General features: G+C 42.5%; 1 protein-coding gene across 4 annotated transcripts in view; it reads left to right on the forward strand.

Moving 5' to 3' along the window:
- Positions 1–1,215: 1,215 nt before the first annotated feature.
- Positions 1,216–26,523, forward strand: part of LOC119652498 (pyrokinin-1 receptor-like) — a 222,782-nt gene continuing 197,474 nt past the window's right edge. For 3 of the 4 annotated variants that reach the window (XM_038056681.1, XM_038056684.1, XM_038056682.1), the window contains exon 1: positions 1,216–2,421. The gene's annotated coding sequence lies outside the window, so the exon portion shown is untranslated. The remainder of the gene's footprint in view (positions 2,422–26,523) is intronic. The other variant, XM_038056683.1, reaches the window with a different exon arrangement.

The following is a 26,523-nucleotide window of genomic DNA, read 5'->3' on the forward strand; positions in this document are numbered from 1 at the left end:
TTTCGGTTAGGTTTTTTAATTGGGGCCAGAAAGTGCATTGTAATTAGTGATTCTGGCCTAATGAACCTGGATGCAGACGCTTCCTCATGGTTCCTCGAGACTAACGTGATTGCATGGTTGAAAGGCGGTTACGCGGTCAATAGCCTCCTTCTAACCACTAGAAGTTGACTATTGAAATTTATGGATGGCTTTGGATATTCCAATTTATTAGGTTTCGTTGGAAAACGGTGCTTTTCTTTATTTCCGCGGTTCTATTCTTCTTTGATAGTAGGCTATATGCCCGTGCCTTTCTCAGATTCGTAAATTTTTCATTGAATTTAAATAAATTTGAATGGCGGAAGGGAAATGATGCCTCGAAATTTTGTCAAACCTACTTATCAAAGCGCATCGTCGGCTTATCTAGGTATATCGATTAGCTGCTTTTGGAACATTCGCGGAATTGGATTCGCTCATTAGAATTGGAGATTTCTACTCTTCTTTCTGAGTGTAGGAGCCGAAGCTGTTGCCACTAAGCACCTACAACAATATTTTTCAGAAACTTCCAACTGAACTCTAAGAAGCTGATCCGGCTATACATTGTCTCGTTTGGGAGACTTTGTGTTGTGAGTCAATCTCCTTTGTCTGTTGTTCATTTAAGCTGAATTGCTGTAAAGGTCAATATGTCCTCTGCTCTGCCAGGGTACCTGTTGTAGTCCATCGATGCCATTGCAAAGGCTCCTTTCCATCTAAATTTAATGCCATCGTAAATTGGAAGCTTAACTCCCTCGTGTCAGTGGATTGCACTAATGAACATTCCTCGGTGTTAAATTATTGCATTTACTGGTTAACTCGAGCTTTCACGGCGAATTCGTTACAGACATTGGGGGTGTACCATCCAACCCACCCATTTCTAAAAACACCTGTTACCTCCGCCGAAGAAGTCTCCACATGATGTTGCCTTGCCGTTTGGAAATGTTGAGGAGCTTTTCTGAGGGGGCCACGACATTTTCCCACAACAGGTGCCGGTGGGTGGTGGGCGAAAAGCTTGTCACAGACTCCGCTAGCCAGCCAAGGTTCCGCTCGTGCTGCTCCATGGTACCATAGTGACGGTTACTGTGCAAAATCTGTTAAGCCAGGCAGTCTGAGGAGTGAATGCCGTGGTGCATACGGAGATGGCTCCATTGACCATGTCGCATTGTGTGGTGGTTTGGCAGTGAAAGAATTTCCAGATGCCGGCATCGCTTTGGCTCAGTTCTTCGGTGAAGGCTCTGTTGTCGTGACCGACCGTTGAGTGGCTTCAAAGAAATTTTCTGGGAAAAGCTAAAAACAGTCGGAGTGTCTACTATCTTATTAGCATCACAGTTGGCTGAGAGCTAGTAAGCTGGTTCCTCGTCGTTAGACTAGGGGGAGGCGAACAGACGATTGCCTTTATCATAGATAAAATCGCAGAGTTGTTTTTCTAGATGGTGATATTGAACGTCTTGAGATCCGGTATCTTCAGTTATCATAGCGCGGTGACCGCGAACAGTTTTCGGCAAGGCGCTGGTGAAGCACCAGCGGACTCAGACGTTTCTCCCCCTCTGCGTTAAACGAATAAAACAAAAAAATTCAAAAAATCTACAAGGAAAAACCATCCCAAATAATATTATCATAAACTCCTATAAAATCTCAATGGAGATCCCGACCTTGATCGCTTGACTACAGAAAGAAAGTCTTTTAAGAAAATTTTCTTGAAATTCCTCCCTTGGGTGGAATTCTCCAGCTTTTTCCTTTCAACGCGACTTTTTGAAATTCCATTCGCGAATAATTCGAAGGAAACTTGGTCCTGATCCTTTGTGTGTTGTATTCAGTGAGTCAGTGCAGCAGTTATGCGTATTGTCCTGAGTGCAATTATATCCTGAAGGTAAATATTTGCGCGAAGAGTGGCTTGTGATTATCTTTTCCTTGCAAATATTTGAGTTCCTCTCGACAGTGCTTCAGTGATTTCCTGGAATCGAAGGGTTCCTCCCTTGGCTCGATTTTATATCTGAAATGAAGCGAATCTTGAAGATAGTGCTCGTAGTGGAATAGTTTGTTTGTCTGTTTCCATGCAAACGGTGGCGTTTGAATAGTCATAAATTCAAATCAAATGTCGATAAATTTTTGAAAAAGTTTTACTCCAGCTAAATAACCGGTCGTAGATATCGGAATAAGGCATTTATGCGTGGTTTTGATATGTCAGCGTTGTTTGTTGTTCGGCCCGTTTGTGTTTAGTGTCTGTGAATCTGTAACTAGATATTGTCGATATTAATACATATTCATAAAGAGTCTTTGAATATTATCGCAGTACCTACATGTTCGTATGTAGGTTTAGTTTCGGAATATATGTCATTGTTATGGAGATTCTGATCGGAAAGATAAGTGTTTAGCTGTTCTTTGATGTGGCATTAAGCGGCTAATTAGGTAAGTAGATGCCAGACACACGTCTCAGACATCTATCAAAGACGTTAATTATGAATCTACCCATTTTCAGAAACCTTTGAAAAACTAGTTGAGCTTGGGTAATCGTTTTTGGTGTTTGATTTTGGCAATTTCTGCTCCAAATTCACTGGAAAGGTATCTGAACTGCTGCGTGAAGATTAAGAGAGTAATGAACTAAGTTGTAGCGTGAAATTCCGTTTAACCTTTTTTGGCCACAGCAAACATTGACTCTTGCATTGCAGGTTCTTAGAAAACGGAGTTTTTTTTTTTGTCAGAAAATAGAAAGATCCAACGTTGCATCCGAGAATGAATCTTAGTATCTTTCTCTAAATAAATCATGGGTTTCCAATACTTTACTAATGACTTTGGTTTCTCCTAATGTGTCTCGTAAGGTCCGCTAGCGATGTTCTTTTGACTCAGTCAAGAATGACCTAGATCTATCTTTTGAATTTGACTGAGATTTTTCTCATCTTATTTGCAATGGCTGTTTTAGGTTCCACCCTCTGAACTCATATGAATATTAAAGTTTACTTTATTTTTTCAAAAATACCGCGCCATCCATCCCTTTCGCTTTCGAAAATATTTCTTTTTTTTCAACAATAGATGCTACTTTATAAAATATTAAACCTTTTTTATCTCACATTTCCAAAAGACTATGTAATAGGTCTTACGGACGTCTTACGGACTTTGGCCCCAGATTTGAATTCTGATTTGGACATGGGAATTTATGTATGACATCGCTCGCCCACCGTTGGAGGCTCGCTGTATTCACAGAGTTAATTATAATTATAATGAATGCTAATGGGAGATACTATGAATAATTTAATAGGAACTCACAAAACAGGGAAGAAAAACTACGGTCTTTAGTCGCCTAATACTAAACGAAGGGACAAACAGCAGACATGTTATTCTTTTTCGGGTAGTTCCAATTCAGTCATAGGAATCATCTATGTAAATATTTTGGGTGAGATATATGATTGGCATAGTATATAGGACATACTATTCCTCTACGCCATCGTTGTCGGTTACTGGCATTATCTACCAACTCCCTCCACGATTTTCCAAGAATTTAGGGCTTCTTCCGTGTCAGCAATACTGGGATAGTGGTTTAATAAAATCTATGGTATTCGGTCAAATAAGGGAGTCATGGTCTTCTGCAATGAAAGCTCCAAAAGATTTAGAACTAATCCTTTGATGTGAAATTAGTGAGAATCAACGATACTAAGACAATACTCATTTTGGGACCTACTTGCGGTTATCAGGAATCATAATTGTTCTTCCTCTACCGGAGCAAGAACTAATAGACCTGGTATTGTATGCAAAACTAAGTAATTATGAACTACGCTGATTTTTTTTTAGGTACTCATTCACAGCTGAATCAACTGGTAAACGACGTCGAATCACGATAAAAATCCCACTGCCATCAGTGAAATTTGAACCGCGACCTTCCGTATGACAGCCTAGTGCCTTAACCATTGAGCTATCCGAACACACTGGACCACTAGAGCTAGAGCCCCTCAGAGCTAGAGTCAACGATCACCATCATCAACGGCACAAAAGTCGGTATTCGGTCTTGGTCTGCTTTAATAAGGAACTTCAGACATCCCAGTTTGCGCCGAAGTCCACCAATTCGATATTCCTAAAAGCTGTCTGGCGGCCTACGCCATCGCTTCATCTCAGGCAGGGTCTGCATCGTCTTCTTTTACTACCATAGATATTGCTCTTATAGACTTTCCGGGCTTGATCATCTTCATTCATATCGATTAAGTGAGCCGAATGTTATCCGCAACCTTACGGTCATTGTATGGCCTATAAATTTCGTCGTTATGTAGGGTACGCAATAGTCCATCCTCATATAGTGGGCCAAAAATTCTTGGGAGAGTTCTTCTCTCGAACGTGGCCAAGAGTTCGACATTTTTATTGCTAAGAACCCAAGTTTCTGAAGAATATATAAGGATTGACAAGTAAGTGCAGTAAGAGTTTCGACCTTAAGGTGAGAAGTTTCGAGCGGTACAGTTTTTGTAAGTTGAAATAGGTTCTGTTGGGTATCAACAACCGTGCGCGGATTTCATCGACGTAGCTGTTATCGGTTTTGATTTTCAACCTTAGATAGGAAAAATTTTCAACGGTCCCAAAGTTGTAGTCTTTATTCTTCCCGTTTGACAAGTGCGATTTGATGTTGTTGGTTGGTTGGTTTTTGGTGCTGACGTTGCCACCATATATTTTGTTTTGCCTTCATTGATGTGCAGCCCAAGATCTCGCACCGATTGTCGCCTATTCGATCTGGATGAAGGCAGTTTGTACGTCTCGGGTCGGGTCTTCTCATGATGTCGATGTCGTCAACATAGGCCAGTAGTTGGGTGGATTTAAAGAGGATCGTACCTCTTGCATTTACCTCAGCATCACCGATCACTTTTCCCTGGGTTAGGTTAAAAAGTGTAACCGATAGGGTACCTCCTTGTTTTAGACCGTTGTTGATGTCGAATGATCTTGAGAGTGATCACATTGGTCAAGGTCAGCTGTCAGCCTTATCAATTTCGTCAGGATACCGAATTCTCATGGCAGTGTACCCTAGTTGTGCCGTTACAAGCGGCTTTAAAGTCGATGAAAGATGGTACAACTGATTGCCATATTTTAGCAGTTTTTCCATCACTTACCCGAGAGAGAAAATTTTATCTGTTGCTAATTTTCCTTGAGTGAAGCTACTTTGGTATGGACCAATGGTGTTCTGGGCGTATGGGGCTATCCGGCCTAGCAGGATAGCGGAGAATATCTTATAGATGGTACACAACAACGTAATACCTCTAGAATCGCTGCATTGCATGGTATCTCCCTTTTTATGTATGGGGCAGTTAACACCTGGTTGGCATCTGATTTGTAAGCCGATGGATTGTACGGATTGTTCCTTCTATGCTTCTGGGTGTTGAGTAATTCATCACAATATTCTAAGTGGTATTGCCATTCGATTCCGGAGCACCATGCCAACGAGATAGTGGTCCAAGTCTATATTGGCCTCCTTATATGTTCTAACATTCGTCAAGGCTGAAAGGTGGCGGCGTTCAATCAACACGTGGTCAATTTGGTTGAAAGTGGTCCCATCTGGAGAGACCCATGTTTGTTTGTCGACTGTTTTCCGCGCAAACCAACTTATTCGAACAATCATTTTGTGTGACTTTGAATTTTGTGTGACTAATTGTGACCAATGTGACTAGCACAGCGGCATTGGTTTATATCTTCATATCAGTAGACATAAGGCTTAATTAACGCCCCTGCCGCAATTAAGGCGAACGGTTTGCAGATTGTGCAACTTTACGCATTTATTTAGCAAAAAGCTCTGGCGATATGGTCGTAACCACAACTTATATGAACAAGGGGGAGGGGGGGACCGGATCAAAAGCACACACGCCACGTATGTAGCATAAGCTCTAAAAATTTCGTCCCTGTTTCCATGGTACCAGATCATTTGCGGTGAGGTTCCTTGACAGGAGCCACAGATTGTATTGGCAATAATGGTGTCAATATCAGAGCTTATATCCAACTCTAGTTCCAGTCCGTCGACTCTTAATCTGAATAATATGTCCAGTTATGGACGAAACAAGCAGCAGATTTTTGGTAGTTAAGCACTCCAGTTCAAACGAGTAGGATTACATCCACTGGCGGAAGTCTTGCGGTTCGTAACCAATTTTTTCAATTTTTTTTTTCTTAAAGTCTGGTGAGTCATCTAATGAAAGGCTTCGGTTAGTACTTTTGGAAACTAGTCCTTTTTTGATATCGGGTGAATTATAAGGCAGTGAAAGCTCGAAGTGTGTACCGCAAAACGGAAGTATACTTTCTTTTCTTTACAGGATTGGTATGAAAAGTTAAGAAACACGCTGTTGCTTTAGGTCTGCAATTCACATGTCAAAAACCACCCGAAATGTTATTCTGCTCCTAATCGCGCCAGCTTGCGTTTTCCCGGTGCCCATCTTTTTTAAAGCCACTATTTCGTCTTAAACCGAGATGCAGTGATGAGTCCTTGATTACATTGTCGGATTGAATATTCATATTCACGGCGTTTCTTAATTGCCCCCTCTCCTCCGTAGAATTCAGGTAGTCCTGAATAATTGGACTCATCTAACTCAAAGCAATGCAAATATTATAAGGATTTATATCATGTTAGGTTATTTTTCCTTATTTCCACTCGACTTATTCTTCATTATCTGCCTCCGTTGTCGTGACAAACTGTCTGTCTATGACAATCACAATGTCAATTCTGTTGTTGTTCAGAGAAAGCGCTTTCTCCGGTGTATACATTTAGGAGTAGGTTCTTAGCCTTACACTGTTTTGATGACACTATAATTGTACTTTCAGAAGCTAGGTTGAAAAAATGGGGCAAGGGTGGGGGATTAAAAAATGACCACTTAAATTAAGCATGCATTCCAACTAAGACCCGAATAGAAATGTACGAAAAAAATCTCAATGATTCCTGCATATGACATCTAGGTTTCAAAATAATCTTTATCCCATGTGACCATATTTTCCGTTTAAATAGGATGGAACCTGTAAATTTCCTTTTCATTCCCTTATTAACCCAGGTACTATTTCCCACCTGATTTGTCTTGCGTCCTCCTCTTTCTTGTTTAGCCTTCTTTCCATTCAGCAGTGGGGTCGGCTCATTTCGATCGATTGTGCCATTTCGTTCGGTCATAAACCCGATCTGGGATCACCCTTTAGCGTATCTAAACGTCGTGGTTTGGATTGGCCTTTTGGTCGTTTTGACTTCGATGCTCAAACCCATATCTTATCAAGTGAGTTCTCATGTTCATATCATCGAAAAAGTCTCTCTTGCAAGTTTTGCATGCTCGATGAAACCCTATATTAATTGTGAATTTATTTGGAATGCACCCAAGGTTGTCTTACATTACTCATCCAATGCAACATCTTCGTTTCTATTACCGCGAGCTGCCGTTAATTGTTTTTGATAGTCGGCCAGTGCTGAGAGCCATAGAATGCGTTAGGGCGGACAACAGGATTCGAGACGTCTGTTAATGCGTCAATCACAAAAAATAACAAGCTTTCGCGTGAATAACGAATACAGGGGGCTGAACGTTGAATATCTCCTGCGACAGCGTCATGACAATAACAAAAAGGAACGAAGAGGGAGAGAAGAGAGATATGAAGCGGTTTTGATATGCCTGCTACACTTCGAACTTCATGGAATGCTATTGAGCAATGTATCCCATTACAAAGGTTCCTCTGGGAGAGCATACCAGATGAATTTGTGTGGCTCATGGTCAAAAGGCTTTCTTTAGATACAAGGATGCAATGTAGAGAGGATGACTATTTTCAGGATGCTTCTGCAGGAGCAATCGCGCGGCGTGCATTGTGTCAGTAGTTCCGAAGTTTTTGACAGATCCATCTCGGTTCACGGTTATTTGAACGATGTTGTGAATACAGTTGTCAAGAATGGGTTCAAAAATCTTTCTGATGGTAACTCTTTCTGCTGGAATGTCTTTCTTTTCTCATATTAGAACGGTCGTACTACCCTCTTAATAATAAAATTAAAAAAAAAAAAAAAACACGGTGGTGGGTCAAAGCTCTTCACTTTCCAGAGTTCAGCTGTTATGTCATTGGGTCCTATTTCTTCTCACAATTTGATTCGTTTGATGGCTTGCGTGGGGGGTTATCAAATTTTTCCGTCGAAATTTGTTCAAAGTATTCCCGCCATCTGACTGTTGCTCTTGTTGGTCGGTAAACATAGCAAGTCAAAGATTTGTGTGCGCTGGTGTGGGTTTTTGAAAAGTTGATGCAGATCTCGCCATCCTGCATATTCAGTTTATTATAAAGATCTTCGTAAGGGGCCACTATGATAACAGCGATGCTTCCATTCGTTCCTGGTTGGCATTCTGGCTTCAACATCGTCATTCAAAAGCCAAGTAACTCAGTTGATGAAACGCTTATGGGATTTGGTGATCCCAAGGGTTGCGTAGACCGATTTTTGTATTTAATTATTAGCTTTATTCCATTTATTTGCATTTTCTTAATGGTCGACAGTTGCAGACCTGACAAAATTGCGCTTTTCTTAGGTCACCATTTATTGCGTGGTATGCCAGTGCCTTTTTTACGTTGTTTAAACGTTAGTTTGATTCACAAAGGCCCTAGTTGAGACACGATAGTCTCATAAGGGACCGCGTTGATATCAATCATTGGAAAAATAATGGCGTCTTATGGGAATATTTCGATTTGTATTTTACTGTTTCAACTATAGAATTTATGAAGGTGGTATTAATAAACCATATATTGACAAGTATAAGGCTTGGCAAAATCGTCACTCTCATGGTCCACACGCTTTCCCCTTGGTCCCTGTTGCCGTCTGCCTTTTCTGACATCTGACCGTAAAGGGCACTCACAATGACTGTACGGTCGTTGCCAGACACGTTACAGGTCTTTGTGCCAAGCAGTGGTCAGATGACATCTTTCTGGATATCGAGTCGACTTGCCTGGGGTGCCTATGAGGCGAAGAAATGAATCGTGCTATCAGTTAAGATAATAATGAGCTTCATTAGCCGATCATCGAATCACTCAACTTCTTCAATGGGGCTGCGGATACTCTCAGAAAGTGGGGAAGTTTATAGCCACTTTTACCGGGTTCATATTGTATGTCGCACCTCTTGGCAGCACATCATTGAGTAGAGTAGAATGCAAATATCGATGCGTCTCTTCCGAAGGGATCTTGGGATTTCTTCCCTCTTACCAGTGTTAGTACAAATATTTAGTGTACAAACACGTTTTTTCTTATCTGGATTAATTAGTTTACATCGTGACACGCGCCGCTCACATGTCGAGAGCCCTTGCTGATTTCTCAGCAGGCCTGGGGCCCATTCAAGCGCGTCGAATGAGCTGGACACCCTAGCACTTTCGGAGGCTTGTTAAAGGTAGTGATCATTTTTAGTAACGAAAATGAATGCATTTTCTTGATCGGCCTCTCGTAGAAGTTGTCACCAATGGCGATGAGGTAGGAGGATAGTGTCGTAATTCCAACTAAATTTTATTTATTTGTTTCCCTGATTTTAGGCCGTTTTTGTTTGCAAAACAAAACCTTATTCAAATCGGTTCAATGTCTGTCTGCCCGTCACACGTGATTTTCTCAGAAACTTCGATGCCGGTCTTAGTTTTGTAAATTGTATATTTACTGCAACCAAGTATCAATCATCACAATCATCAGCAGCGCAATAACCGGTATCCGGTCTAGGCCCGCCTTAGTAAGGAACTCCAGACATCCCGAGGTCTACCAATCAATATTACACTAAAGTGAGTAGTCTGACATGATAAATGCATATACATTAAGAACTACGTACAAGTGGGATAGTTCTGCACTGAAATATGCTGATATGAGAAGCAAACCAAATCTTCCATACCAGAAGCGCCAAGCTTTCGGTTTCGCGACTTGTTTAGGGTTTTGTTTATAAAACAAAATCTTATGAAAATCGGTTCAAAGCCCGTCTGTCTATCACACGCACTTTTCTCAGAAACGACAATACTGTGTCACACGAAATTTGGTGAGAAGGTGGGAGCTTTCTACGTTGGGGCTAGGGGGGACATGCAAATGGGCGGTGTACAATTTTTTTTCCAACGAATATAGTGATGTTGGGTATCAAACGAAACGTCTCGATTTGCGTCTCTGGAATCCGGTCTTGGTATTGGCAGTTTTTGGGAAGGTGGGGAAGCTGTGGCTGGAAGGTGATCATTTCTTTAACGGACCCGTTCTCAGAAACTATCCAATCGAAACGTCTGAAAAAAAAATAATGATGCTGTCCCTGTACCGTGTTCAGGCCTCAAAATACTAGAAACCTTTCTTGGGTTAATCCTAGCGTTATACAAATTTGCAGTATTAATGGCTATAGTATGAAGCATGAGATCCCCAAGTCTCATAAAAATCTTACCATTGCTGATAAAGCTACAGTAGCTCAAAATTGTCTTAACTTGGAGCCAGAATTTTCCCTCTATGGCCCCATTCCTCCTTATCTGGGCCTGGGACCAGCGTGTCATACAAATTACATAGCAGAATTTGTAACGGAGGCTGCGAGCTCCGCACAATGAATTAATTATGAGTTAAGGATTTGTTGGCATAATTCCTGTATTAAACACATGAATAGCAAGTACAGCCAGTACTTTATTTTTTGCCAGCCACAGCACTACTGAAATTATTTCACTAGGTTTGAACCCTTTTCACCTTTTGACATTCCTAATCCAAATGAATGAATCTTAAATGAAAACCTGAAATATTTCCACGGCTTCACTCCTGCAAAAGTCTGTTCGATAGATGTATGGATGCAAGGATATGTAGTGAAAAAGGCATTTCTGCTCCTTGTTCTGCTCAAACCTGAAGCCACAGTCTCACCCAATTTATTGCATGAACAAACTCTTATCCTCAAACTCAAACGGACTGTTGGAAGTTATAACGTGGTCTGATCCCAACGCCATCAGAAACACATCCCGCTTGCACATCCTGAACACCATATGTGTTCCCAGCTTGAAGCTGGCATAATCCCGTGTGCAAACTGCAAGGAGTAGAAATAATTAAAGTAAGCTACCCGCCACATATTATCCCTTAAATTAGGAGCGTGCTCATGTAGTATCTGAAATATGTTCCAAATTACATTCTACATTGTTTTAACTGAAAATCCTCTCGTGTCCCGATTTTGCCAAAGTAAATTTGACATAATGAATCCTTTTTTCAGGACTACATAACGATGTTTTCTTGTTTTAGCTCCGAGCTGGTTGCAAAATAACGAGTAAGTCTCCAATTACGAATTATTTTCCTTGTACCCTTCCCGTACCTCCGTACCTTCATTCGCTGGTTCAGTTGTTCAGATCGCTATTGTACGAGTACACTTCTAGTGAGAAGGATTAATTAGGAGCAATTTTTACTCGACATCATGATAATTTGTTCCCAGGACGTGTTCACCTTAGCCGTTGTAAAGTTTTAATTAAAAATTGAACGACTGTAGTTGTGTCACAACTCGTTAGTTTCTTCAATCAATTCTGAAGGAGGACTCCAAGGACTCCCAAGGATAATATGCAAACCGTTTTTTTTTTGCTCAAAGTAGTTTTTTCTCGATTGTTATCCTGAAAAGGCAACATAATTGGAGCCAATATATTCAAATGATTGTGCTTATTGTCGCTTACAACAGTTCTGGGTGAGGGATGAAAACGAAGGACATTCAGTGGATCCGTTCTCCATTCCATAGAGAAGCATAATGACTATGTTTTCGTCCCGCAAAGTTTTCATTGAAGCAAACGAAGTACTTGAATACTAATCTGACTACTTGAGGGACATTTAGAATTCAATAGAATAAACCCCAGAACTTTGCGAATAATTATTCCCACAAGAACATGTAGAGGCGATTATGTAGGTTTTAATGCAAATCGCAGAAGGATACACAATTTCTTACTGCTAAGCTCCCTAAATCGTGGCAGTTTAGTCGGTTGATAAGTGAGTAAGGCTTCGTGGGTATCCTTCTCAAAGTCGGAGATATTCAAAAAAAGTTAAAGGGAACTAGGGCGTGGAATAATTTGGAACGGTGTAGGCCAAATATTTGCGGTGGTTTTCCGGACGGTGGCAGCATATTGGAAATGTTGGCGCTTGTAGGTACACTTTTCCAGGAATTGGACTGATGGTTACGCTGGATTTTGAAAGAAGTATAGACGAAGAGATTGAATGCTTTAGGAAAGTTTTTCAAGGTTGGATGTACAGCTGGGACTAGCCGATGGTGTGTTTCACCGAAATATCAAAGGACTATGGCCATGAAGTAGTTATTAAGCTCCATCTTCTTTATAACACCAGGTGTTAAAATATATACATAAAGATGAAGTAAAATGCGGAAAGATGCGTGTCCTAGTTTGGATTAAATCGATGATGATTTTCTTTGATGAAAATTTGATGGAATTCAAAGCGCTTATGTAATCTAGATGGAAGGAATAGATAAAATTACTTATTAAGCCTGTATATCGAGGTGTCGGATTAATCCAATTTTGCGGACAGTACTACCAAGGGCAAAATTTCTAGGAGGAACTTAAGAGGGGTTTTCCTGCCAATTACTAAAAATTATAGTAATGTACTATTATTAACTTTATTTGATGAGCAATGTACTATTATTAACTTTTATCTGATTTAAGGAACTCCAGACATCCCGGTTTTGCGCCGAGGTCCACCAATTCGATATCCCTAAAAGCTGTCTGGCGTCCTGACCTACGCCATCGCTCCATCTTAGGCAGGGTCTGCCTCGTCTTCTTTTCCTACCATAGATATTGCCCTTATAGACTTTCCGGGCTGGATCATCCCCACCCATACGGATTAAGTGACCCGCCCACCGTAACCTATTGAGCCGGATTTTATGCACAACCGGATGGTCATGATATCGCTCATAGATTTCATCACTGTATAGGCTACGGAATCGTCCATCCTCATGTAGGGGGCCAAAAATTCTTCGGAGGATTCTTCTCTCGAACGCGGCCAAGAGTTCGCAATTTTTCTTGCTAAGAACCTAAGTTTCCGAGGAATACATGAGGACTGGCAAGATCATAGCGTTGTACAGTAAGAGCTTTGACCCTATGGTAAGACGTTTCGAGCGGAACAGTTTGTAAGCTGAAATAGGCTCTGTTGGCTGACAACAACCGTGCGCGGATTTCATCATCGTAGCTGTTATTGGTTGTGATTTTCGACCCTAGATAGGAGAAATTATCAATGGTCTCAAAGTTGTATTCCCCTATCCTTATTCTTCCTGTTTGACCAGTGCGGTTTGATGTTGTTGGTTGGTTGGTTTTTGGTGCTGACGTTGCCACCATATATTTTGTCTTGCCTTCATTGTTGTGCAACCCAAGATCTCGCGCCTCCTGCTCAATCTGGATGAAGGCAGTTTGTACGTTCCGGGTGGTTCTTCCCTTGATGTCGACATCGTCAGCATAGGTCAGTAGTTGCATGGACTTAAAGAGGATCGTACCTCTTGAATTTACCTCAGCATCACGGATCACTTTCTCCAGGGACAGGGTAAAGAGAACGCATGATAGGGCTCCCCTTGTCGTAGACAGTTGTTGGTCTTGAGAGTGATCCTGCTGCTTTTATCTGGCCTCGCACATTAGTCAGGGTCAGCCTAGTCAGTCTTATTAATTTCGTCGGGATACCGAATGCTCTCATGGCCGTGTACAGTTTTACCCTGGCTATGCTGACATAGGCGGCTTTAAAGTCGATGAATACATGGTGCAATTGATGGCCATATTCCAACAGTTTTTCCATCGCTTGCGGCAGAGAGAAAATCTCATTTGTTGCTGATTTGCTTGGAAGCCTCGTTGGTATGGGCCAATGATGTTCTGGGCATACCGGGCTATCCGGCCTAACAAGATAGTGGAGAATATCTTATAGATGGTATTCAGCAACGTGATACCTCTATAACTGCTGCACTGTGTGATATCTCCCTTTTCATGTATGAGACAGATAATGCCTCGTTGCCAATATTCAGGTATTGATTCGCTGTCCCATACCTTGAGCACAGGTTGATGAACCACTTGGTGTAACTGGTCGCCTCCATATTTAACCAATTCGGCTGTAATTCCATCGGCTCCTGGCGACTTATGATTTTTTAGCCGATGAATTGCACGGACTGTTTCTCCTAAACTTGGTGGTGGCAGTATTTGTCCGTCGTCTTCAGTTGGCGGGACCTCCAATTCGTCGATGTTCTTGTTGTAGCTCATCAAAGTACTCAACCCATCGCTCCAATATGCCCATTCTGTCGGAAATCAGATTTCCCTCTTTGTCTCGGTAAGATGAGCATCGAGGTGTATAAGGTTTCATGCTGCTGACTTGTTGGTAAAACTTCCGCGCCTGGTGCGGATGCTCCCTGTACTTTTTCAGTTCACAGACTCATTGCCTCTTCAAGGCTTCCTTTTTCCGTCTGTGAAGTCGCTTCTCCGTTCGACGGAGTTCGCGATAAGTTTCTGGGCGTGCCCGCGTTCTTTGAGAGTGCAACATTATTCGGTATGCGGCATTCTTTCGTTCCATTGCTAGCTTATATTCATCGTCAAACCAGCCGTTCCGACTCCTTTTGCGGCTTGGGCCAAGTGTGTTTGTGGCCGTATCCATGATAACGTTCTTCAGATGGTTGTGAAGATCATTTGTTGATGCTTCATCTCCAGAACCTCTGTTTACTGCGGTTATTGCGGCATCCATTTCCCTCTTATAGGTGTCGTGGAGGGCTGTGTTATAGCTTCAGTGTTAACTCTCACCTGATTGTCTGAGGGGATTCTAGGTGGTGTTGTTATTCGGGCTCGGAACACCATGTCAACGAGATAGTGATCCGAGTCTATATTTTTTTTTTGGGTAGGGTAGGTGAATGCATTTACGCACACAGTGTTGGACTCCCGATTCGGTACATCGTCGGACTACCAACTAAACACCTCCCCATCGTCAGAGAGCTAGCCTGGAACCGTTTGTCACATTACTTCGGGCCAGCCCCCAATCTCTCCCGCCTTGCGGAGCCTTCAAATCAGGGAATTCCTTTCACCAACGGGAGGGGAGAGGAGGAAGGGAACTGTCAGTTCAAGGAACTCCCTGCCATCCGGCTCCTCCACCGGTCGAGTTCTATCTTCTTAGCAACGAGAAGGGCCCGAACGTAATGGGCAACACGGTTCCAGCTGTCAGCAGTCCTCAGCATCTCTTCCACAATGTTGTCTGGAGAGAGATCCCCTGTGTTTAAATAGAGCTGCTGACGAACCCCATCCCACCTTCCACAAGAAAAAAAAGTGTGGTGGGCATCGTCCACAACTCCATTGCAAAACACACAGTCCGGAGAATGCGCCTTTCCAATCTTGTGCAGGTAAGACTGAAAACTTCCATGCCCACTTAAAAATTGGGTAAGGAAATAGTCAGTCTCACCATGCTTCCGATTCAGCCACGCACCTAGGTCGCCGATGAGCCGCGCAGTCCATCTGCCTCTAGTTTCATTTTGCCAAGAGAGCTGCCACTCGTCTAGAGTGTGTTGCCGTTCTTCGCGAGCAACCACCTCCCTTGGCTCATCTCCCTTGCGCTTGTATATGGCCTGACGCTCCCTAGCAAGAAGGGCAACGGGGATAACTCCCGCGATCACCATCACGGCCGGTTCAGAGACTGTGCGGTACGCAGACGCCACTCGTAAAGCTCCCCGTCTCTGTACTTGCGCGAGGCGTCTACGATATACCTCCTTGTTAAGAGCGCCAGCCCATACCTCTGCGCCGTAGAGCAGGGCAGACTGCGTTGAGCTCATCAGGAGACGTCGCCTACTAGACGTAGGACCCCCAATGTTTGCCATTAGCCTACTTAACGCCGAAACTCCAACCGCAGCCTTGTTCGCTGCTGCTTGGATTTGCTCAGAAAAGCTCATCTTTGAGTCAAGAGTCAACCCGAGGTACTTTACCGCTGATTTTGACTCAATTATCGTCTATATTGGCCCCCTTATATGTTCTGACATTCATCAAGGCTGAGAGGTGACGAGGTTCGATCAACATGTGGTCAATTTGGTTGAAAATGGTCCCGTCTGGAGAGACCCACGTATGTTTATGGACCGGTTTCCGTGCAAACCAGGTACTTTCAACAACCATTTCGTGCGATACGGCTTATTAAATAATCCGCAGTCCGTTATCATTTGTATTTTAGTGTAAGCTATGGGAGCCCACATATCGCCTGAATACGGGCTCCTTCCCTACTTGGCTCTTAAAATCCCCAAGTATGATTTTGATATCATATCTGAGACAGGCTTCGAGGGTTCGTTCTACTGCCTCGTAGAAGGTATCATTCTCCGACTCTGCAGTGTCCTCTGTAGGGACATGAACATTAATGAAGCTTATATTTCTAAACTTGCCTCGTAAGCGCAGAGTGCATAGCCGTTCGCTTATGTTTTCAAAACCGATAACAGCAGGTTTCATTTTTTGGCTGACTAAGAAACGTACTCCGAGCACATGGTTTACTGGATGGCCACTATAATATATGGTGTTGCGGCTCTTCTCCAGGAAACCGGTCCCTGTCCAACACATCTCCTGTAACGCTGTTACATCAGCCCTATATTGGGACAAGGTATCGGCTAGCTGCTTATCAACTTCATCTCTTTACAGGGAGCGCATGTTCCATGAGAAAATGCGCAAATCGTTATTCCGTTGTCGTTGCCGGGTTCGTCGTTGTATAATCCGTCCAGTCCGAGGCTCCTGTTGCGGCTTCGTAACAAGTTGTTTTTCATGTAGGGCTGTCAGCCCTACCCAACCCCCAACCTGGAGGACCAGTTGGTACAATTTGTCCCGTTTTTAGGTGCGATGAGATTAGATGAGATTCGCCTTCATCCTTCTCCGTCTGCAGCTTTTCGTTAAGAAAGAGCTTCCAGCGGTCACCACGTGGAGGTGGACATAGGGTTTGGTAGTAGAGCTGTTGGTGTTGGTTGAGCAGACATTTCCCAGGTTTTATGCTCCATCGTGGGTGCCAATCCACATTTCGCCCTGGGACCTATACTGCCCTTTGACCACCAGTTTCTGAGAATGGGTCCGTTAAAGAAATGATCACTTTCAACCCCCCACGCTCCCCACCTTTCCAACAAATGTTAAAGCTAAGACTGGCTTCGAAAAGTGCTAACCGAGACCTTTAATTTGATACCCCACATGACTATATTTGATGAAAAAAAATGTATACAGGGCGAAAACTTGGGGTGGGGCAATTATGGTGCAGGGTGCTCTAAACTTGAAAATATCTAGTGAATACGAATCTTGGCAATGATCAAATAAATGACCCAAGTTGGTTACTATCAACCAGAGAGTGTAAAAAAACTGATAACTATTGACCTGAATAGTTACAGTAAAGTAATTTTAGTTTTCAGCGTCTTATGCTATCTTTCAAGCTTCCGATTGGACTGCGGATGGTATGTGGTGTTTCTGTAACGTTTGAAACCGAGAAGTTTGCCCACCTCCGAGAAAAGGGAGGGCTCTTATTGCATACTCTGGTTGGTGATTATAATTGCTGAAATAATGAAGCGATCGAGGTGGATTGGGAATGAATGGTGGACCGGGGGGACACCCCTGTCTCTTGCAATTCTGGCATGGCACTATCTAGTCCAAGAATTAATGTCCTAGTTTATAGACGGTTAGAAATACTTTCCTGTGAATGTTGCTCGGATGCCTGGGAGATCGTGAATGGCTTGAAACACTTGGCTACGGAAATCGAATGGAATATAGGCTTTGATCTTTTGTCTGGGGTCTCGCAGTATGTACTGGACGTTGAGCCCTAGATAGGAAACTCCCTAAATGTATAATTGGAGTTGGTCCTACGGTTTTGAACAACTACGTCGTACTTCTGCGCCTCTGAGTTTGCCGGTAAATCAACTGTGGCGGAGATCTTGACCTCAGCAACATTTGACAAAGTGTCGGCAATTACGTTAATTTTTCCAGCCACGTGTTGAATGTCAGAAGTGAAGTGGCTGCCGTAGTTGGCGAGGGTATGCTTTGTCAGGCTTTTGTTTCAAAACAAAAGTCGGTGGCTTAGAGTCCATGAACACTGTAAATGACCTGCTTTTAAGGGAATATGGGAAGTATTTATTGCAATTGCGAGGTACGCGGTCAGATCCTCAATTGTTTTTGGAAGAAGGAAGCTTGAAATTGCTTTTTCTTTGATTAGGTCCGGTCGGATACGATCAGTGGTAATCAAGTGGCCGCAGCGTGTCTCCTACGATTGTTAGGATTTGCATTGCTCAACGTTGAGTATTAGACCGGCTTCAAGGAGACTTTGGAAAATTTGTTCGAGTTGTTCCAAATGTTCGGACTTAGACGAAGATGCGAACAGAACATCATCCAAATAAACGAAACAAAAGTAGAGGTTTCGCAGCACAAAGTGGTCGAATCCCTGAACCTGTGCGCCGAATTGCATAGTCCAAAAGTCACCTCAGTAAACTCGAAGAGTCCGGGAAGTGTCCATATTGCCATTTTCGGAATGTATTCGGGTGCCACTGGGATTTAATGGTATGTCGGCAGTTTGGACTAGAGTGCTAAAAATCGTGGATGTGTGGAGTTGGGTGTCAGCCTGGAATCGCTTAGGCATTTAGATACCAGTAATCGACACAAGGTTTCCACTCGCCATTGGGTTTAGAAATCATGTGAAGTGGCGAAGACTAAAAAGTTCTTTGAACTGTTTCCGCGCAACTGCGAACTTCTGTGGTGGTAAAAAGATATTGGGAGTGGATAGTGTTGGTATGGTGCTAAAGATTAGGCTTAACAGGCCCAGAGAGACTATCCTCGGGAGCTGCGTTTCGGGATTTTTGAAGAAGTGCTCGAATACGTTGGTCGGCAACGTCTTCAAAAACGATGGAAAGAGTGTTGGGCTTGCAGGTTTAGATTCTTCCTGAGCACCTAAGAAAAGTTGCTGGGTCAATGAAAGACATGTTATGTAGATCCGCTAGCAACCCATGGTAGCACAGGATGTCTGAGCTTAAAATAGGATTGCTGATATTCGATATAATGAAGCTCGTTGAAGTTCTAATGACTAATGTCTACCTGCCTGTAGCATTACGTGCGGATCGGAATTTACTGCCTTGAGTTTCAACGATTGCGGTGTTCAATTATGACTCCGGTATACGGGAAGACCAAGATTTCAGCCTCTGTCATCGTCTACTGCCGCTGAGCCACCTGATTTGATGTTCCACGAGACAACTCGCCAACCAAGGATAGTGCGCGGTTCTGGTGGATTTTGCCTACGGTGGTGGACAACGTGTACGAAGACTCCGAATCCGCCCATAGTAAGATGGCCGGTGTACCCTTCTGAAGTCCCTGCAGCCACAAAGAGTGTAGCAGCTCGACGCCAACTTTGTCAGCACCCAACTGCTTCATTTCATGCAGCAGCTGTTTTGGCGTACGGTCACCAAGCCTACGTTCTGTTAGTAAGCGAGTAAGTTTGACTGTTTCATTCATTGACAAGCGCTTTATGAACTGCTTCTTTAGATTCTTATAGGAGTAGGCCTCGAGTACGTCGTAGGCAAGCTCAATTTTCTCCTCATTCAGTCTGACAAGTGCGTGATTCAAATGCCTGGCGTTCAATGTGAATTGCACTTGGAGTTGGCGGAACCATACTGCCGGGTTTCTATGCCAAACTGGTGGCACCTGTATTGCAACGGCAGTTATTGCCCTCATTTTGTCCCTGGACGTCTTAGGGCGAAGCGACACAACCCGCAAATAAAAGCGAATATCGGGAAAAACGAGAGCTAAAAAAAATGCGGAGTCTTCTGCCGTATTTTGCGGCATTTTCTGTTTTGTTATTATTACTTTTTTTTTAAACAAATTGACAATAATTTAATTTTTATTTGAACAACAAACTAAATAATAAAGGTCTTTTTCTAACTTGCTCCTAAATTGGCCCCATTAAAACATTGATTATGCCGCTCTAGAAATCCCGGAATCTTTTACAAGGATTTTCGGCTGTTGGCCGGAAATCCATTTTCATCATTCAGCTGCTTGAATCCTTGCAATTTCTTCAACAGACTTGACAATGGATGCCAAATGCTAGCTTTGGTTCCACCATTGTGGATCCTTTGCAAACGTAGGTTACCCAACTGCTGACTCGGTTTTTTGCAGCGATCCGCTTCAACAACAAGGTCCGCTTAAACAAGATAGTCTCTTTTAAAAAACCTCCCCATGATGACCGTTTAGCCGAGTTTATGCTCTTCTTTAGAACCTCAGGAACCTTTTTGCACAAACTTAGCCCAATAGTTGAGATAGACTTCAGAGCTCAGTTGAGAAGTGTCCTTAGCAATTTTCTCTGTGTCGCCTAATCCCAGCGCCACCAAGGTATTTTCCCCTTTTCTAGCGAATTGAGTGAACAGCTCTCATCTAAGTTGTGACCGTTTGAGTTGTTTTATTAATTCCAACAATGGATTTGAGGAAGACGAGCAGATTAGCTGAGGTGCACTTGTTGGTTCATCAGTCCCCGTTGGACCGTCGATCTTCATCTCCTCCAAGAGCTCGTTGGAGGAGTCGAGTCGATCTAAATTGTGGTCCGGATTCGCGGAGCGGAACGCTTTTACCTTTTCATTCCTGACTTCGAACCGCACTTTATAATCCGCCTTTTTCAGTGCCTCTAGGCCGTCTTAATTTATGCGGAACAGAAGAAGTTGGCCTGGGGTTCTTCCTCTTCGATAACCACTCAGTCGTTCATGGAAATCCTGGAGATTGAACGCCTTTGTCCTTATCCAAGTGGATCTTCGACAACCCGATGCAACCGACGGGCCTCCTGGCACTCTCATCCTTTGGGATGACATTGAACTTTACGCCTTGCCAGGTGTCGTTGATTTCAGTGAAGTACTAACCAAAAAAGTCCTTGGGGAATGGGTCCTCGCATGCTATGATATGGAACCCATGGACTACCTGGGAGGAATCCAATCATCTGTCGCCACTATTCCCTTTTGACGTCTAAGAAATGCTCGCCAGTTTGTCGCTAGTAGAATTACCATCCCCTAATGCCACATGTAAATGATTTCTGGCCACGTCGTTGAAGGGTTTCACAATTCGTGCTTCGTCGACTGGTCGTTGTAGTTTACCTATTTGCAGAGGTTGCTTGGCGTCCAAGCCCTTGCACATTCTACTCCGTATGTCGTACGTCGTCTTGAAATCGACTGAGCTTGAAAGCGGTAGGTTGGTTTAATAGGCGTTTGTCGTTGCATTCTTTAACAATCACCTCGTATTTAGCGAGGTCCTTTTCATCCCAGTGGTTGACAATACCGGCCCCCTTATTCTCCGCAATATTGCTTTGAATATGTTTAGCTTTCTGGTGCTAGCTTTTGAACAAGAGTTTAGTGGACTTCCGTTTCTTTGTTGGTGTTCGGTGGCCGGCATTCTTATCAGCCCTTGTTGTTGAGGTTACGCTATATTCAATGGCTGAATGCCAGCAGCTCTCAGGAATTTGGTTGGCGAAAACTACCTACTTTCCTGATGACAAGATTTCTAACGACGAAGTTACTAATTTTGTCGCGCCCAACTGACCTTTTACAATTTAGAATTTTGGTAAGAACTATGTGTGTTTTGATAAACTCCCCCATTCTGATTAACTGCCGCATCATCCCAGCAGGTGTGCCTTGATTTGAAATTGCTACCGAAGATGGGATATTTTTAAGACTTTCAGGTCATGGTCTATTTCGTCAATTAGAGTTCTGCATTTGATATAGATGGAAGAAGAGAAAAGCAGGTTCTCAATGATAAACTCCGCAAAGTCACAGTATTTCTTGACTAAAAGAACAGCGGCGGTGTTGGAGGATAGGGATCTGGTGAAGTTGCCATGATGTTAGACCATTAAATGAGTCTCCGGAATGCAGCAGGGGTCAACACTTGGACAATGGTAAGTTGGACGTGTGAGATTAGGGATGAAGAGTTGAATGTAATGACATTTAACTCCACAAATTCATTATAAGTTTGATAGCAGCGTACTGTCATTGTTTATTATTTTGGGGTGGAGCGAAAGTTTCAACCACATTTCAGAAGCATTGGAAGGAATATCTTAATAGAAATAGGATGAAAGCCAATTTTAGAGGTCGTCTAGTGGCTTGGCTTTGTGACATTTGTGTCTGTTTGGCGCATGTTAACACCTCTAATAATAAGATGCTGAGTCTTTATGGTTAGTGGAGTTCTTGTTTTCCCTCCGATAAGAGAGAATATTTAGCTCTGCCCCTCAATGAACTCATGCTGTGTTTCTTAATAACACTTCATTCGATAACAAAAGTTAAACAGGTCTTCGTCAGGACACATATATTCATTTCCCTCCTTCCTACTTCACTCACGAATTCCATGCTAATAGTCCTGGTCAACGCCGTTCATGTTGGAGTTTTTAGCGCAGATGAAGACTGTTGCGGAGCAGGTAGTTGGCGCATAGAAGGAATCGCTACCTCGAGCTTGCTTTCTAAGGACTTCATTGATTAGCTCCACTGTTTGTTTCCGTGGGTTTTATTTCTTGGACACAAGTTCGGAGTCTTTGCGATTACAAGGCTTGGATGCCATGGTCTCCTCCCCTGGGGTGAACGGCATGTCGCTTTCCCTTCCGCGTTTCGAGCCGCTAGACGATTTACTCATTTCCAAAATCAACAAAAAGACATATAGTAAATGTTATTATGAAATACAAAAAGAAATAGCTTCGGTAAAGACAGAGAACCTGGGCATATATTCCTAAAAGTCCCTGGTGTCGTTTCTGCGTCAGATGGCTAAATAACCTCAATCTAACAAGTTAATTTACTATATTCAGGGAAAAGTCCTGTCCTGGAAAAGTAAGGTGTGTATTTTTTAAGGTGTGGGGCACTTTCTGCGCTTGGCAATGGAGTTATTCCATATGGGATGGGAAAATGTCGGTCAAAAAATGAAGCCGAAAATGAGAAGGGTTGGATAAACTGCTTGTAGCCTTTGTACCTTCTGGGACGGTCGGATGTTGTATTTAATGATGAGGGCATAAGGATCTAGAGGCACACAGTACCTTGGTGATATGGGATACGCTGGACCGATTGGAGTTCATGGTTTCCCTAAGATAGGCCACTTCTTTGGTGGTGGAAATGGGAATGTTGTGGAGTCTGGCGGACAAGTGGCTGTTTCTATGGAACAGGAAGGTTTCGCATTACTGGGAATTTAGAAGTAGTTTCCATAAGTATAGTATGACATAAGCACGTGGACTTGCGTTTTCTGCCCATCTAGGATGCTAAGGGTTAGCTTTCAGAGGTACGAGTGGAAGTTTAGGATCTCGCGAAGCTTAATGACGAGTCCGTACCGTCATACGGAGTGGAAAACCTTCATTAGATCGAGAAGTCAGGCGACTGTCCGGATTTTCCAATGAATAACGGAGAAGGCGAAGAACGTCCAATTTCAAAATGAGAAGGGCTTGTTCAAGAGAGTGTTTAGGTCGGAGAGCCGATTGGAAGTGGTTAGAGCCCTGGGCTGTTTTAGCGGAAGATCGCAGTTCAAATATTACTGGTGGCGGAGGGATTTGCTATCGCGGGTGGATGTCAGATACCAGTCGATAAAGCTGTGAATGAGTACCTGAGTCAAATTAGGGTAATAATCTCGGGCGAGCGCAATGATGACCACATTGCCTCCTATAGTGTACTGTAGTGTATCGTTGCGGTCTTGAATGAAGTGTTCTAACACACTCCAAGACCCTGATCCAATATGGATTGTTGCGCCAACTATTGACAATCTAGATTTGTGGGATGTTTTGCTGGAGTTCGGGGTCAAGGGAGGTTTGGAAGACGAGGCTCGTGCTGGCTTGTGGCGATGGGGAGGTTGGGTGTGAAAGGAGGTTGCAGATGTACTCATTGGGGTTTGGTGGCAAAGTACTGCAATGAAGTATGGAAATATGACACAAGTTTTCTATGAAAATTCATCACACAAAGGCTTACACACATACAATGCACACATTTAAATTTTTAATTCCACGATAAGGAATTCCCAAAATTCACCCAAGACATTATCACACAGATTAAATGTAGGCACTTATCTCTTATTACTGTTGAAAAAGTCCCCCAAAATCCAGACAAAGGACTCAATGTAGAGTGATTCAATTTCAAATTAACGCCATAACATCAAAGTAGTCGTATATTTGCATAAACACGCAATTTTGCGCTCCAGTCCACACAACGCCTTCATATAAATTACCACATCCAAACAAAGATTTATCGTCTAATTTTCGGTAATTAAATTGAAATGGAATCATGTTTTCCTATTCCTAAAATTATCCGCTCCCGGCATTTAATACCAGGACATTTGATCCAGCCCAGTGCGACACATGATGAAGTTGTCTAGGGTTCCCAAATTATTTACGGATTTAGGAAAAGTATGTGGAGCTCACAATTTAATTAAATTTGAATGTTATGTAATTATCGCTAGTTCTGCTGTTGGTAAGGTGCTCCAGTGTCCAGTGGATTAGCTAAAAGTCTACGGAATATGGGAAATATGCTAACAAATGTAATTAAAAGTTGGAGAATGTGGAACTTTCGGTAGTTCAGAGGAAAGTATCTGAGTCGAACATCAGGATGTTTGTGTCGATAAGCATCTCTTGTTGCATGGAATTACTGCCCGTAATGGTCACAGGAAGCAAATAGCGGAATGTTAACTGTTGAGAATTCAGAAGCCAACATTTGTTACATTGAGGAATTTATCTGATAGATTGGAGATCAAGTGCACTGGAATGGCTACAATGGCTAGTTTCCGAGGAAGTTTCGTTAGCAATGAAACTTTATCCTTATAGGTTAATATTGAGATGGCACAGATTGATTTTGACATAGAATGGACGAGGCAATCGATTAACGAGGAAAAAAGTTGATTATTTTCAAGGATAAACTTCAAATCTCAAACTGTGCTTCTCTTAAAATTGTATGATGTAGACAGGACCTGTTTGAGAATCCGAATAGGTGCGAGAATTTCACCTTAAATATCGAGCTATTTCTGAACAGAATAGGGAAAGCTCCTCTATATCCAAATCTGCCTATCTCCCTGACATTTGTCAGATTAAGTTTGAAGTGAGAGAAGGCTTTCAGTTAGATCCATTCACTTTTGTTTGTCTTTCGTTTGTTTCCCAGTGAAGTCAATAATTTTCAATGAAGAAGAACAACAAAACAGAAGATATACTATTGAATCCTGCATGCTTGGGGAAGTATTAGTAGCACGATTCAAACATCACTGAATATCACAACAACACCGAATCACCCAATAGAGAAGTGATGATGATATCACTCTTGTGATAAGTAATGTTTTGCGCTGGTGGAACCTGATCAATTATCACCTTCTAGTACAAAAGGTGGTGGCGAGTACTAATCCTGTCTATCGCATAGGGGATCTATTCTCTTGTCTTGGGGAATGATTTAGGTTTCATGTCTGATAACATTCAACTATGAGGTTTGTTTGCAATCACGAGCAAAGCCATAGAAAATACATATATTTTAGTGAAGTGAAGTAATGTTCGCTCGTAAGAATTATGATTCCGTACTTTTTGTATGTGGAAATATCTTTTTCATTTCTTGCATGACAGGTTCATTCCTACTTACCGCTTTTATACATTGAATGCAATAAATCTATCCCAATACCATTCTAGGAGTTGCTAATGTTTGATTGATATTTGGTGACATAAGATGACAGGTACGGTTAGAGTAATTAAAAGTGATTTTGGTGATATTCTTTCGTGAAATTACGTTTGTTAAAAGTGATGGGAAATCACATTTTCTACTAAGGTGATGTTTTCTTTCGACTAAGGCCTTGCATGTATCTAGGGAGTTCCTTACTATATTCAGGCAGCAGGTTGATCAATCAGTGATGCCTTTATATTTGTTAGAAGGTCCTGTTTATACTTATCATCCTTGAGTGCTTTCAAAATATGATCTGCTTTAATCCTTTGAACATACAGTTGTTGCTAGCATTTTAGAAAGATTCTTTTATAATCTAAAATTATCGACAAAGGAAACTTTCGCCTTTTCTCGAATCTAAATTTAAAGATCTAGGATGGTGGCTGAGGATTTCCAACATTCCCAACCGCTCACCAAACACATTGATTGTTGTTGTAGGAAATTTTTTGGCTTTTCTGAGTCGCTTTTGTGGTACCAATCTGGACCTCGATGGAGTCTGCAGAACAAGATTTTCAGTAATAATTTTAATTGTTGCCGTGACAACCCAATTGGATATGTGCCTTGAAGTTTGTTAGACTATTTCATTCCATAATGGTATACTACAGGTGCAACACTGTTGGAGGCAATGTGGTCAGCATTGCCCAGCTGAGTGGTTTTTTAGTCACGATACAAATCCCTCAGTACCTGGTGAGATTTTAGCCGCGGCCTCCCGTAGCGGTAGTCTAGCGCTCTAACCACTAAGGTTTCCGTAAGATTGGAGATATTTGGGATACATTCTCCATCCATGTTTCTTTCAATATTGCTTTATTGCACAGTTCTATGATGATTTGAATTTAGTTTTGGTTTAGTTTTCGCATTATACATCGAAACCTCCAGCAGCTTTGTTTTGAGTTCCTCGTAGATGATCTGTTGGTTCTCAAAGCATTCTCCACCACAGAAAGGCTCTCCTTCGGTCATACGT

This window comes from Hermetia illucens, chromosome 3, assembly GCF_905115235.1.
Source record: "Hermetia illucens chromosome 3, iHerIll2.2.curated.20191125, whole genome shotgun sequence".
Classification (NCBI taxonomy): Eukaryota; Metazoa; Arthropoda; class Insecta; order Diptera; family Stratiomyidae; genus Hermetia; species Hermetia illucens.